This window comes from Cetorhinus maximus, unplaced genomic scaffold (assembly GCF_964194155.1).
Source record: "Cetorhinus maximus unplaced genomic scaffold, sCetMax3.hap1.1 HAP1_SCAFFOLD_736, whole genome shotgun sequence".
Taxonomy (NCBI): Eukaryota; Metazoa; Chordata; class Chondrichthyes; order Lamniformes; family Cetorhinidae; genus Cetorhinus; species Cetorhinus maximus.
The window spans coordinates 31,569-47,205 of NW_027596678.1; the positions used below are offsets into that span (position 1 = coordinate 31,569).

Consider the following 15,637-nt stretch of genomic DNA (forward strand, 5'->3'; position numbering starts at 1 on the left):
GAAAGGCTGTGACTAATTTGGGCGTGTTACAGATGGGATGTGATGAGTGTAGGAATGTATCTGATGGCATGTGATGGGTGTAGTCAAGTCACTGAGAGAATGTGATGGATGTGGGAGTGTCACTGATGGGATGTGATGAGTGTAGGAGTGTCGCTGATGGGATGTGATGAGTGCAGGCGTGCCATAAAGGGGAAGTGATGAGTGTCGGAGTATCACTGAGGGTTAGTGATGGGTGTAAGAGTGTGACTGTTGGGATGTGATGGGTGTAGGCGTGTCACTGTTGGGATGTGATGGGTGTAGGAGTGTCACTGATTGAATATGATGGGTTTACAGCAAGTGATTATGAGCACACAGCATGTTGGCGTTTACTGCAAATGCAATGGAATTTAACAGCTGGGATAATTTGATAAAATTGTACATGGCGTTGGTGCGACCATATCTGTAGCACTGTGCATAGTTTTGATTTCCTTATTTGGAAAGGGTATAATTGCATTATCAGCAGTTCAGTGAATTGTTCGACAGATTGCTGGGACGACGGTTTACTTTATGAGTTAAGTTTTGACAGGTTGGGCCTTTTTCCATTGGCGTTTAGAAGAATGAGAGGTGGATTTATTGAAAATAGAAGATCTACAGGGTTTTTTCAGAATGATTGTTGAAAGGATGTTACCCCTTGTGGGAGAGAATAGAACTAGGGGACACAGTTAATAAATCAGGGGTCTCAGATTTAAGACGGAGTTGAGGAGATATTTTTTCTTTCAGAGGGTGGTAAGTCTGTGGAATTCTCTTTCGCAGCGAGCAGTGGATTCTGGCTCATTGAATATGTTTAATGTCAGAGGTTGATAGAGTCTTCACTAACAAGGGAGTCAAAGGGTGTCGGAGGGAGACGGGGATGGAGAGTTGTGCCACAATCACATACTGTTGAATGACAGAAGCAGGCACGAAGGACATACTCCTACTCCTAATTCCTCTTTCCGTATGTGTTACGTTATATTTGATTATAACTCTGGTTGCTTGGATACAACAGTGACTGATTGCTGCATTTTTTGCCTCTCATTAGCTCATCAGCCAATAAGAGTCGAGCCGACGGTGGGGATTATCGCCAGCGACAAATAGGAAGCCGTGCTGTATGAGGGTGCCTGTCCCACTTGAGGAGTGAGGGCAATGACCCCTCCAAACGCAACAGGAGCAGTTCAGCAAGATTGTGGGTGTCCACTGCGTGGGCGTGCCCAGCTCACTCTTGTGTGCCTCTGTTACTCTCCAATCCCTGCCGGGTTTCAGCCAGAATGCATGTTTGCAGTACCAGTTGCTGGCAATGCGCTTGCGCCTCATCACCTGTTCCCTCCCTCCTTCAGTGCCGCATGCCTCACAGTTCAGGAGAGTCCTAAATAGATTGGGTGGGATGGAACGAGAAGAAAGGGCAGCTGGTGCGACTGAGGCCGTAAATGTGAGAGGGCGTGGAAGGAGTGCATGTAAAAAGTGCCACATTTTTGGTGTACAGACGCATGCGGTAGTGTTATTGCAATAGTTATCCAGTGCCCTGCACGAATGGTCCACGATGTACTCAAAGAAAAACAGAAGGAGGCCATTCTGCCTGTCTTGTCCATGCTGTATTTCTACAAGAACAACTCAGATAGCCGCTCTCTACCTGCCCATTCCCTCTAGCTCTGCCACTTTCTTCTCTTCAGGTAAAAATCCGATTCTCTCTTTAAAGCCTGGGTCTATCCTACCTCCACCACACACTCAGGCAGTTCGGTCCAGATCCTAACCACTCGCTGCATGAAAAAGCTTCTCCTCACATCTCAATTGCTTCTTTTACCAATCGCCTTAAATCTTTGTCCCTCTGGTTCCCGATCCTTCCGCCAATGGGAAAAGCTTTTCCCAACTTATCTGGTCAAGTCCCCTCATCATTTTGAACACCTCGATCAAATCCTCTCTCAGTCTTCTCTTCTCCAAGGACACCAATCCCAATTTCTCCAACCTAGCGACAAAAATGAAGCTCCTCATCCCTGGAACCATTCTCGTGAACCTTTTCTGATCTCTCTTTCTCTGCAACCTTCACATCCTTCCGAAAGTGTGGTAGACAGAATTGAACTCAGCTTCCCCAACTATCAACAACCCAGGGGTTACAATTGACCAGATTCTGAACTGCACCAGCCATATAAATACTGTGACTACAAGAGCAGGTCAGACGCTGGGAATTCTGCGATAGTAACCCACTTCCTGGCCCCACGAAGTCTAAACAGCATCTACAAGGCACAAGTCAGTAGTGTGATGGAATTCCTTCCACTTTCCTGGATGAATGCAGCTCCAACATAATTCAAGAAGTTTGACACCATGCGGGACAAAACAGCCTGATTGATTTGCACGCCATCCACAAACATTCACTCCATCCACCAGCGCTGCCGTGTGGCAGCAGTGCGTACCGACTAGAACATGCACTGCAGCAACTCACCAAGGCTGCTTCGGCAGCACCGCCCAAACCTGTGACTTCTACCACATAGAAGGACAAGGGAAGCAGACACAGGGGAACACCACCACCTGGAAGGTCCTCTCCAAGCCACACACGATCTTGACTTGGAAATATATCGGTCGTGCCTTCACATTCACTGGGCCAAAACCCTTGAACTCCCCACGAGCAGCACCATGGCTGCACCTACACCACATGGTCTGCAGCGGTTCACGAAGACAGCACACACTACCACCTTTACAAGAGATACTTAGGGATGGGAAACAAATGCTGGCCCAGCCAGCGACGCCCACATCCCATGAATGATTTAAATAAGGAACTGAGTGATGAGGGAAACGGGGCAAAGAGGGCAAGGGGCATGGAATAATGAGGTATCGGAAGGAATGAAAGTGCAGAGTGATTCTGAATGATGAGGAGGAATGACGAAGGGCATGGGGCCAGGAATAGCTAAGGACACCAGTAGGGTTTTTCGGAAAGCATTGGAGGCTGCAACAATGAATGTATTCAAGATGGATTCTTGATGGAGAAGGCAATCAAGTGTTGTGGGGATTGGTGGACAGGAAGGTGGAGTTGAAGCCACAGTCAGTTCAGGCATGATCTTATCGAGTGGAGAATCAGACTCGAAGGGCCGAATGCCCTGTTCCTGCTCCTAAGCTTCTATTCCTATAAGGAGGTGTTGAGACAAAGAGTGAGAGAGATGTAGATCCATTATGTAAAGAGTATAGGGAGCGTGAGGCCGTGAATGATGAAGCGGACAGGGCAACAAATGAGTTAGCCGGGCATAGGGTGCTGGAGATTAGCACAGAATAAGTTGCGCATGGGTAACTGCCCCTATGGATGAAAGTGGCTTCCGGTACAGGCAGGGCAATGGGGCAGTGTACTGTGAGAGGGGGTCTGGAAGGGCAGAGCAAGGGACGGAGTGTGACAGGTCATTTAATGGAGTGTTGAGTACAGACTGTACACGGAGCGGCATAGAGGGAGCCGACAGGTAGTAAGTGGCCATCTGTGTAACATCTGCCTTCCACCCTCCCACTGAGCTGATCAAGCACTGCCCACAATGACCCATGCAAATAATCAAATGTTCTCTCCACTGCAGCGCCTGTGTCTTTCGCTCCACATTGGCAAGGCCGGTGTGCAGATCGGCAACGCTTGCAGGGAGCTGTATTGCCTGGAGCACCGGATCAAAACAGACGGGACAATGCGCAGTTACAGGAGCACCAGAGGAGGCGACGATTCCTTGAAAACCTTCTTCAATGAGACGGGGGCGAGTAAACACTTTCCCCGAGCCGTGTTTATCGATTTGGAGCCCAATGTTATTGGTAAGATTGCTCATGGATTTAGCTAAACTCAAGGTCTGTGCAACAAATGGAGGAAGAAAGGACTGCGGTTTCTGGAGGAGCTTTCACAATGTCCCATATTGTTTTATAGGCAATGATGTACATTGGAATTATACTCCCAGATTTAATGTAGGAAACAATATCTGATATATAAAATGATATGATTTATAAAATAATATGATGTGAAAAATAACGTAAGGAAAGTTGAAATCCTTGTTCAGATACAGATATAAATCCAGTAAAAGCAGTTCAGGGAATGTTCACTCGAGTGATACCTGGGATAGGGGTTAACCTTTTGAGGGAAGGTTGGAGAGCTTGGGCCTGTATCCATTGGAGTTCAGAAGAATGAGAGGTGATCTTATTGAAACATTTAAGATCTGGAGGGAGTGGACAGGATCGATGTGGCTAGGATGTTTCCCCCTGTGGAGGATATTAGAACTAGGGGACACATTTTAAAGAATAAGACACCTGCAATTTTGGACAGAAATTAGGAGAATTTTATTCTCTCAGTGGGTTGACAGTTTTTGGAACTCTCTTCCCGGGAGAGCGGTGGAGGCACAGTCATTGAGTATTTTTAAAGCAGAGGTGGATAACTTCTTGGCAAATGTTATCAGGGTAGCTGTGAATGTGGAGTTGAGGTTACGGCCAGATCAGTGATCAGCATCTTATTGAACGGTGGAGCAGGCTCGTGGAGCTGAACAGCCCACTCCTGTTCCAAATTAATGCGTTTTTATGTAGGTGGAACCTCTTTCTAAAAGCACTGTGTGTGTGCACATACCAGCTGGACTGTAGCATTGAGGAAGGCAGCTCACCACCATCTTCTCAAGCGGAAATTAGGAATGGGCAATAAAGGTTTGGTTTCCCAACGACAATCTCATCCCATGGAGAAATAAAAACAAATAGTTGTTTGTTAGCAGAGAACTTGAGTATTGCTGAAAAAATTGATATGCTGTCGAAGCTTTTCGCTTTGCACTCATCAGGGCAGATTCACAAGAATACCAATTATAAAGCGAAAGAAAATGTATACTGCATGGAGAAGAGAGTGCTGATTGTTTGGCACGTGGACTCTGATTGGTAGAGATGTTGTCATGGAGAATGTAACAGGGAACAGTTAACTGCCAAGCATTTGTTCAAATTCTAACCAGGCATGTTGACTCTTAATTGGGCAAGGCATTGCCATGGGGAATGAACCAGGGAATGACTGCCCCCCAAGTTTTAATTTAGTTGAAAAAGTCACAGTGCATAGACATGATTCTTCTATAATAAAATAAAGGCAAAATACTGCGTATGCTGGAAATCTGCAACAAAAAACAAAAAATGCTCGTAAAACTCAGCAGGTCTGACAGCATTTGTGGGGCTAAAAGCACATTAACGTTTCGAGTCAGAATGGCTCTAAGAAGAGTCAGATGGACTGGAAGCATTTACTCTGTCTTTCTCTCCACAGTTGCTGTCAGATATGTTCTTCTGTCTGTTGTACAAAATTAGATGTGATTCTGCGATAGGGCAACACTTGCTAAACAGCCCTGATTGTGCTCAGAATTACACTGAAAACCAATTGAAGGTTATCAGCCGGGTTTGCAGTGCGGCTCACTTACACATGATCGACACCACACACACTCACACACAGGGCCCTTTCCTGAGCTGACAGAAACACAGTGGGGAGCGTCCCTGCCTCTGAGCCAGAAGCTCTAGTTTCAAATCACACTTCAGGACTTGATGGTCATGGGAGGCGGGCTCCAATGACAGGCAGTAAGAGCGGGAGAGAGTCCTAGTCAGCCGCCTTCATAAGGCAGTGGCAAACCTCTCCAGTATTTTGCCAAGCATAACCATGGACCAATCCAATGGAACATAGGGAACAGGAGTAGGCCATTCAGCCCTTCAACCCGCTCCGTCATTCAACGAGAATATATCTGATATTCTACCACAGCACCATTTTCCCGCACTATCCCCATATCCCTTGATACCTTTAAGATCAAAAAACCTGTCAATCTCTGGGTGAACATAGTCAATAACTGAACCTCCACAGACCTCAGGAGTGGAGAATTCCAAAGACTAATTACCCTCTGAACAAAGAAATCCCCCCTGATCTCAGTCCTAAATGGACTACCCTTATTCGGAGACTGTGTCCTTTAATTCTACCCCACCCGTAGCCAAAGTAGCCAGGTCAAACATCTTTCTGCATCTGGCATATTGAGCCTGGGAGAATTTTGCACACTTCAATGAGGTCACATCATATTATTTGAAAGTGTAAAGAATCCAGGCCCAGTATCCTCACTCTCTCCTCATCGGACAATCTAGTCATAGAAACCAGGAGCACGAGTAGGCCATTAGGCACTTCGAGTCTGCTCCTCTATTCATTATGATCATGGCTGATTATCCAACTAAAGTGCCTGCTCTCGCTTTCTCCCCATAACCTTTGAACCCTTTCACCCCAAGAGCTACATGTAACTCCTTCTTGAATGCATACAATGTTTTGGTCTCAACTACTTTCTTTGGTAACGAATTCCACAGGCTCACCACTCTCTGGGTGAAGAAATTTCTCCTCATCTCAGTCCTAAATCGTCTACCCCATATCCTCCGAATGTGACCCCTGGTGTTGGGCTACCCCGCCATCGGGAACATCCTTCCTGCATCTACCCTTTCTAGTCTTGTTAGAATTTTAATCGGTTTCTATGAGTTTCCCCCCTCATTCTTCTGAGGTCCAGCGAATATAATCCCAATCGACTCAATCTCTCCTCATATTGCAGTTCCACCTACCCAGGAATCAGTCGGGTGAACCTTCGCTGCACTCCCTCTATAGCAAGTATATACTTCCTCAGATAAGGAGATCAAAACTGCACACAATACTCCTGGTGTGGTCTCACCAAGGCCCTGTACATTTGCAAGAAGACATCGCTTTTCCTGTCCTCGAATCCTCTGGCTATGAAGGCCAACATAACATTTGCCTTCTTTACCGCCTGCTACACCTGTATGCTTATCTTCAGCGACTGCTGTACAAGGACACCCAGGTCTCGTTGCACATTCCCCTCTCTCAATTTATTGCCATTCAGATAATAATCTGCCTTCCCGTTTTTTCTACCAAAATTGATAATTTAACATTTATCCAATTTATAGTGCATCTGCCTTGCATTTGCCCACTCACTCTACTTGTCCAAATCACACCGAAGCATCTCTGCATTCTCCTCACAGCTGACCCTCCCAACCAGCTTTGTGTCACTGCAAATTTCGAGATATTACATTTAATTCCATCATCTAAATCATTAATGTGTATTGTGAATAACTGGGTCCCCAGCAACGATCCCTGCGGTACCCCACTAGGCACTGACTGCCATTTGGAAAAAAAGACCCGTTTATTCCTTTTCTTTGTTTCCTGTCTGCCAACCATTTTTCTATCCATCTCAATACACTAACCCCCATTCCCATGCGTTTTAATTTTACGCGACAATCCCTTATATGGAGCTTTGTCGAAAGCCTTCTGAAAGCCCAAATAAACTGCATCCACTTGCGCCTCCCCCTCATCAACTCTATCAGTTACATCCTCGAAAAAATCCAGTCGATTTGTCAAGCATGATATCCCTTTCTTAAATCCATGCTGACCGTCCAATTCTGCCATTGTTTTCCACATGCCCAGCTATTACATTTTTGTAATGGAGTCTAGAATTTTGCCCACTACCGACGTCAGGCTGACTCGTTTTTAATTCCCTGTTTTCTCTCTGCCTCCCTTTTTAAATAGTGCGGTTACATTAGCTGCCTTCCAATCTGTAGGAACTGTTTCAGAGTCCATAGACTCTCGGAAGATGACCACCAATGCATCCACTATTTCAAGGGCCACTTCCTTAAGTACTCTGGGATGTAGATTATGACGCCCCGAGGATTCATTGGCATTCAATCCCATCAATTTCCTGAATGCAATTTCCCTACTATACTGATTTCTTGCAGTTCCTCTCTCTCACTAAACCCTGTGTTCCACAACATTTCCGGTAAGTTATTTGTGTCCTTCATTGTGAAGACAGAACCAAAGTATGTATTTAGTTGGTCAGACATTTCTTTCTTCCCCATTATAAATTGCCCTGTTTATGAATGCAAGGGACCGATATTTGTCTTCACCAATCATTTTCTCTTCACATACCTGTAGAAACCTTTACACTCAGTTTTTTATGATCCCTGCAAGCTTACTCTGGTACTCTATTTTCCCCTTCTTAATCAATCCCTTGTTCCTCCTTTGCTGAATTCTAAACAACTCCCAATCCTCCGGTCTGTTGTTTTTCCATCCAATTTTTATGCCTCTTCCTTGCGTTTAATACTATCTCTAATGTCCCTTGTAAGCTATGGTTTGGCCAACTTTCCTGTTTTACATTTGCGCCTGACAGGAAGAAACAATTTTTGCAGTTCACACTTGCGCTCTTTGAATGTTTGTCATTGCCTATCCACCGTCATCACTTTAAGAAACCTTTCCCAATCCATCATAACCAACTCGTGCCACATACCATCCTAGTTTCCTCTATTATGATTCAGGACACAAGTCTCAGAATCAACTATGTTACTCTGCATCTTGATGAATAATTCTATCACATTATTGTCGCTCATCCCCAAGGGGCCTCGCACTTCTGGATTGCCAATTATTCCTTTCTCATTACACAATACCCAGTCGAGTTTGACCTGTTCTCTCGCTGGTTCCACAATGTATTGGTTCAGAAAAACATTCCGTATACACTCCAGGAATTCCTCCTCTGCGGTATTGTTACTCATTTGTGTTGCACGATCTAATTACATATTAAAGTCATCCATAATTACATATGTTCCTTTATTACATGCCTCTCTAATTTCCTGTTTAATGCCATACCCAACATCACCACTACAGTTTTGAGGTCTATAAACAACCCCCACTAACGTTTTCTGCCAATTCGTGTTTATCAACTCTACCCATACAGATTCCCCATCATTGCAGCTAATATCTTTCCCCACTATTGCGTTAATTTCCTCTTTCACAAACGCTGCAACTCCACAGCCTCTTACTTTTTGTCTGTCCTTCCTCAATACTGAATTCCCATGGATGTTCCGTTCCCATCCCTGGTCAGCCTGCAGCCATGTCTCCATAACCCCGACTTTTTCATACCTTTTTACAGCTATTTGCGCGGTTAATCCATGCACTTTATTGTGATTGCTCCTCGCGTTAAGGCACAAATCCTTCAGGCTTGTCTTTTTAACATTACTTGTCCCGTTCCTACTACTTTTCAACGATATACTGTTTGATTCTTGCCCTCGATTTCTCTGACTATCACTCTTCTTATCCACTTTCTGGCTTGCATAGGTTCCCATCTCTCTGCCATTTTATTTGAACCCCCAACTACTCTTGCAAATGTTCCCCCTAGGACATCAGTCACGGTCCTGTGCACGTATAACCCATGCATTTTTTACTGGTCACACCTCCCCCAGAACCGGTCCCAATGCCCCAGGATTCTGAAACCCTCTTCTTCACTCATTCAATTCAGCCACGTATTCATCTGATATATCCTGCTTTTTCCTAAACTGACTGGCACGTTGCACTGGTATTAAACCTGAGATCTCTACCATTGTGGTCCTACTTTAAAACTTACTTCCTAACTCCCGATATTCTGCTTTTAGGACCACATCCCTTTTTTACCTATGTAATTTGTACCAGTATGTACCACGACTACTAGCTGTTCATCCTCCTCCTTCAGGATGTCCTCTAGCCGCTCTGAGACATAATTGAACTGAGCACCATGGATCAGTGTGGTGAATATCTGCTGCACTCCCTCCATGGCAAGTATATCCTTCCTTTAGGTAAGGAGACCAAAACTGTTGCACTGCTCGAGTTGCAGGCTCCATATAATTGCAGCAAGACATCTATATTCCTGTACTCAAATCCATGGCACATTTTCACCAACACCCTTTCTGGGCATGGAGCGTAGAGAGGGAGAGAGAGAAAGAGAGAGGTTAAGATTAGAAGGGGGTAAAATTGATGCTGCAGCAATAGAAACCCTGGTTAGACCACACCTGGAATTTCTCTGCTCAGCTCTGGGCACCACACATCAGGAACCTTGGAGGAAGATCAATGTAGATTTACCAGAATGATACGTGGACCCCAAGAGTTAAATTACATGGAGATAATTTTACTTTTCATGGGTATGTGGGCCTTGCCAACAAGGACAACAATTGTTACCAATCCCGTGGATGGAGTGCCTCACTGGGGCCCATTTCAGAGGGGCATTAAAAGTTAACGACATTGCTCCTGCTGTGGGTCTGGAGTCACATGCAGTCCAGACAGGAGTGGCAGGTTTCCTTCCTGAAAGGGCATTACTGAACCAGATGAGTTTTTACATCCATCGTTGATGGCCACCATGGTCACCATCACTGATGACCAGCTTTCAATTCCCGATTTATTATTTGAATATAAATTGTACCAGATGTCAGAGTGGGATTTGAACTTGTGTCCCAAGTGCATTGCCCTGAGATTTAGGATTACTAGTCCAGTGACGTTTCCACTACGCCACCTAAATTATAACACAGAATACACAAATCTACATTATCGAGGTGACTGCAGTTCAGAAAAAAAAACTCTATTGGCTGTAAAGTACTTTGAGAAGTCCATAGGTTGTGACAGGTGTTAAATAAATGCAAGCCTTCTTTCGTTACACAACATCCTGCCAAGACCATTGTAGTCAATGAGCAGCCACTATTCAGAGCTGCATTTCCAGGACTAGAGAGGGCATCTCTTGGTAAAGGAACAAGATGAGAGGTTCCCTCAGGCACTATTTATTTCTGGCTCCATGCATGGCCAATACTGATGGTTCAATACATGGTCAGAGTGAACAAGGTGTCAGCTGGCAAACTGTCACCTAATCTTGCGAGTGAAAGCTTTGTGGTTTGAGTTGCTTTCATCAAAACATCAGGGACACTTCACCGCAAACCATACCTTCTGCAAAGGCAGCTGGCATAACCACATTTTACATTTATAAAACGCCTTTAAAGCAGCAGAATCATCTCCAAGGTGCTTCCCGGGCAGCTGAAGGCAAGGCTGCCAATGTTCGAGTGATGCGAATTGGGGGATGCACAAGAGGCTGGACTTGGTGCAGCACAGAAGTCTCAAAGGGCTGTAGGAGTTAACAGAGATAGGGAGGGTTGTTGCGGCTGTAGGAGGTTACAGATTTAGGGAGGGTTATTGGGGCTGGAGGACGTTACAGGGATGGGGAGGGTTGAAGGGGCTGGAGGATTTTACAGAGATTGGCAGGTTTATAGGAGCTGGAGGAAGTTACAGAAATAGGGAGGAGGGTGTGCGAGTCCATGAAGGGATTTGAAAACAAGGGTGCGAGGTGTAAAATTGAATTCTACTTAACAGGGCTTGATGTCGACCAAAGTGCACAGTGGGAGATTCAGGAACGGGACTCAGTGCGAGTTTGGAGACAGGGCAGCAGAAGTTTATATCCAATGTAGATCAGCGAGTCGGACACTCAGCTAACTATTGTCCATCCATTGCCCTGTCCCCCAGATGAGGTCTGTACCGGCACCTACCTGCAGCCCTTTCACCCCGAGCAGCTCATCACCAGGAAAGAGGATGCGGTAAATAACTACGCCTGGAGCCACTGCTCTATCAGCAAGGAGATTTTCGACCTGGTCTTGGATCGCATACGCAAGTTGGTAGGTTATTCATGAGCAATAACTTGGTTTGTCAGGTATGAGTTCTCAGGTCCCTTTTACCTTGCATTGGTTTGTTCATCGTGATTCATTCACCCATCCAATCTCCATTCACCCTCTGCAGACCTGGGTGGTGATCAGTGGCAGCCAATTCATCTGGGACACCAGTTCCAGTCACCACTCGCTGCTCTACCCCATGACACTGGTATGTACAAGTCCCGAGTTCAGGGCAGGAATGATTATTGTACAGCTATCATTGTACCGAGATTTGAGACCCTGTCTCAGCATTTCTCGACCTGAGCGGGGTAATTAAGAGTTGCTGTTGATAACTTTAAAACTCCAGTCCTCATTTAAGCTACAGTTCCGGCATTTCTCCCCACCCAACCCACCAACCCGCCTCTTTCTCTCTCACTCTTTTTCCGCATCTTCAGATGTCAAAATGAGCAGCTTGCAAACTGCACAGCGCAATTAATGTAATGATGCAAACTTATAGGACATCAATGGAGAGTTATCAAAGCATATTTGAAACAGATCCATGTAACAAGCTGTTATAATGCATGAGTAAAATTTGATCAAAGAGGTCAGCTTGAAAGAGCATCTTAAAGGAGAAGTTAGGAGCAAAGACTTAGGGAAGGAATTCCAGAGCTTGGGACCCAGGCAGCAAAAGGCACGGCAGCCAATCCAAAAACAGTGTCCGATTTTACACGGGAACAGGGGGAGGCCCATAATGTGCCTCGAGCCTGTTACGCAGGGAAAAGAGGAGGCTAGTCATCCCTCGAGCCTGTTGCACAGAAAGAGGAGGAGGCCCATTCAGTCGCCCCGGCCTTTTCTGCCATTCATTCGGATCATGTCTGATATGTATCTTAACTCCATCTATCCGCCTCGGTAACGTACCTCTTAATCGCCTTACCCCAAAAAAAACTATCAATCTTGGGTTTGAAATATCTAATTTACCCTCTTTCCCAACAGCCTCAACATCATAATGGGGGGTGGGTTGGGGGGCGGGGTGGTGGGGGAGAGTTCTGGATTTCATCTGAAGGAGTGCTTCCTGACATCACACCTGAAAGGTCTGGCGCTCGTTTTAAGATTCTTCCCCTTTATTCTGGACTCCTGCTCTGCCCCACCTCAGCCCACCTCCACCAGAGGAATTAGCTTCTCTCTATTGACTGTGCTAAATCCATTGACCATCTTAAAGGCATCGATCAGGTCCTTAACCGTCAATACTCGAGGGAATACAAGCCCGATCTGTGCAAACTCTCCATGGAATTTAAGCCTGTTCACCTTGATTTTCTTTCCTCTACACTACAGGCTGCCCAATGCACAGGACTGGAGGGGCTCCTCATCTTCCATAGTTTTGTGGGTGGGACCGGATCAGGCATTACCTCCCACCTCATGGAGAGTCTCTCCGTCTACTACAGCAAGAAAGCCAAGCTGGAGTTTTCTCTTTATCCTCCTCCCCAGGCCTCCACCAGGGTGGTCGAGTCGCACAGCTCCGTGCTGGTCGCCCAATGGACCCACGAACACTTTGACTGCACCTTCATGGTGGACAATGAGCCCATTTACGACGTATGTCGGCGCAACCTCGAGATCGAGGAGCCAACCTGTATTAGTGTCAAACGCTGGGTGGCGCAGATCGTCTCGTCCATCACAGGGTCACTTCGCATCGATGGTACTCTCAACTGGGACCTGATGGAGTTCCAGATGAACCTGGTCCCCGATCCACGCATCCATTTCCGGCTGGTAACGTACGCACCACTGATACACAAAGAGGTGCAGTACAATGACCGCCACACCATGCTGAATATCACCAATATCACTGAATATCAAGACAGGCATCCAGATGGTGAATTTTGAACCCCACCAGGGCAAGTACATGGCATGCTGCATGCTGTACCGAGAAGACGTAATGGCTCAGGAGGTTAATGCCGGCATTACCACCATGAAGAGCCTGCACACCATCAGTTTTTTTGATTGGTGTCCGAATGGAGTCAAGATAGTTCCTCTGCTATTACAGAAGTTGTCCGCAGTGGAAGAATCGAGAGCCAGAGGGCACAGATTTAAGGCAACTGGTAAAAGAAGCAATGGCAGCATCTGTTAGTGTGACCCAAGTCGGTTAGTGAAGTTTACACCAAGCTGCAGAGCTTTTCTTCATTGAGCGAGTTTACTGAGTTGTTCAGTTCTCATAGATCTCCCCTCACACCCATTGCCGGAGCTATCCCCTAGTCATAGCTAGTTTGAATATATCAACAAAATAAAGCATACTAAAAAATGAATTAACTAATTATACAAATTCACGGGCCCTTAAAGGGACACTGTAACAAAAAACAAACTCTAAAGTAAACTTATTAAATCAAATTAAAATATTATTCTTGTGTCCAGTGAAGCAGTCCAGCCCCTGCGGTGTCCAGCTGATGGGGAAGGGTCCCCTACTTATATCTGGTCAAAGTACTAAACGAAACAATGCTTTTAACTTGTGTATCCTAACAATATAATTAACCTTCCAATTAGCAACATCAACATATGAACTGTGGCAGGAGAAAGCCAGACCAAGTCCTGAGTGGAGCTGACAGAGTGAATTTGAAAGGATGTTTCCCCTCGTGAGCAGATATCCTTCCTTAAATTACAGAAGTGATGTGGATGGCCTTTCCTAACAATTCGAGGGATTTTAGCCGTCGATGTTTCTGAAACTACATTTTTATTATAAATGTATTTAAGTGATTGAACTTAAGTTCCAACGAATCACGCCCCACCCCGCTCCCCGTTCCAGGGCCCGGCAACGGCTCGCACCGCACCCCCCACCCACTTCGCTCAACTGCCATGTTGGGATTCGAACTCGCATCTCCGATTATTAATCAGGCCTCCCTGGATTATTCGCCCAGTAACATATGGAACAATTCTGTCACCTACCCGAAAATTATCTCCAATATCTGGTTATCATTCCACAGCTGTGCACAAATTGGCTTGTGCATTCCCGGATTCACAATGGTGACAACGCTTGAAAAAAAGCACATTTATGGTGAAGCACTATGGGACATCAGGTGGTTGTGACAGGCACTATATAAATGCAAGTGTTTTTCTTGGGTGCAGAATTCTTGGTTACCGGCCGCGTGTGAACAAGCTCTCGTCAGTATAAATTGTAGGGGGTACAGACTGACGAAGGTACAGCCTATCTTGGGTACCGGATACCTTGGGTACTGGTTCACTAGGGTGCAGGTTTGTGGGAATGTGCTCTGAACGGGACAGGTTCTAGGGGAAGAAATCTTGTGGCTAGAGGCTGTGAAGGCTATGGGCTGCCAAGGATACGGTGGGTACAGGTTTTAGTGAGTACACATCTTTAAGGGACCTGAAATTATAGGTTATTTCGACTACCAGCCCATCAAGAGCATTTCCTCTTGGTAGACAAAACTCACTTACAGAGTCGCCTAGAAACAAGGCCGCACTGTTATAGCTTCCAATGTACACACAGTATCACTAGCACAGCTTCCCGTGAGTACAGGGTCTCACAGCTATAACTTTCTCTGCTACAAAGTCTCACTGGTATAAATTCCCATGGGAACAGCATCTCACTTGTTTTGCTTCTCGTGCTACAGTGCCTCAATAGCAAAGCTTCCTGTGAGCACAGAGTCTCACTGGAATTGATTGGCAAGAGTACAGAGCTCCACTGGCATAGGTTATCCTGGATACAGCGACTCGGTGGTATAGCTTCCCGTGGGTACAGCATCTCACTGGTATAGATTTCTGTGGGTACCCAGTCTCACTGGTGTAGCTTCCAGTACGCACAGGGTCTCACTGGTATAGTTTCCCGTGGGTACAGGTTCACGCTGTTATAGCTTCCCATGGGTACAGAGTTTCGCTGGCATATTTTCCCGTGGGTACAGAGTCTCACTGATATAGATTCCTGTGCGTACAGATTCTCACTGGTATAGATTCCCGAGGGTACAGACTCTAACTGATATAGTGGGAGGAGGAGAGGCACTCTGCCCAGCCCATTCAGGATTACCATTATCACTTTTTCAAGCTGCACCTAGCCCAGGAGCAGAATGCGAGCCGACTATCAATCAACAATGAGTTGGTTGCCGAACCTCCTCACCTCATTTAACACGACCTGGAACCTCACATCAGGATGTGGATGGTTCTGCCACTGGTCGTTATGGTAATAGTTTCGTTGAACATCTAT

The 15,637-nt window shown here is 45.9% G+C and overlaps 1 pseudogene; it reads left to right on the plus strand.

Annotated features, from left to right (window-relative positions):
* The first annotated feature begins 3,524 nt into the window (after window positions 1-3,524).
* LOC144674637 (tubulin alpha-1C chain-like) lies at window positions 3,525-14,508 on the plus strand (annotated as a pseudogene).
* The last annotated feature ends 1,129 nt before the right edge of the window (window positions 14,509-15,637 follow it).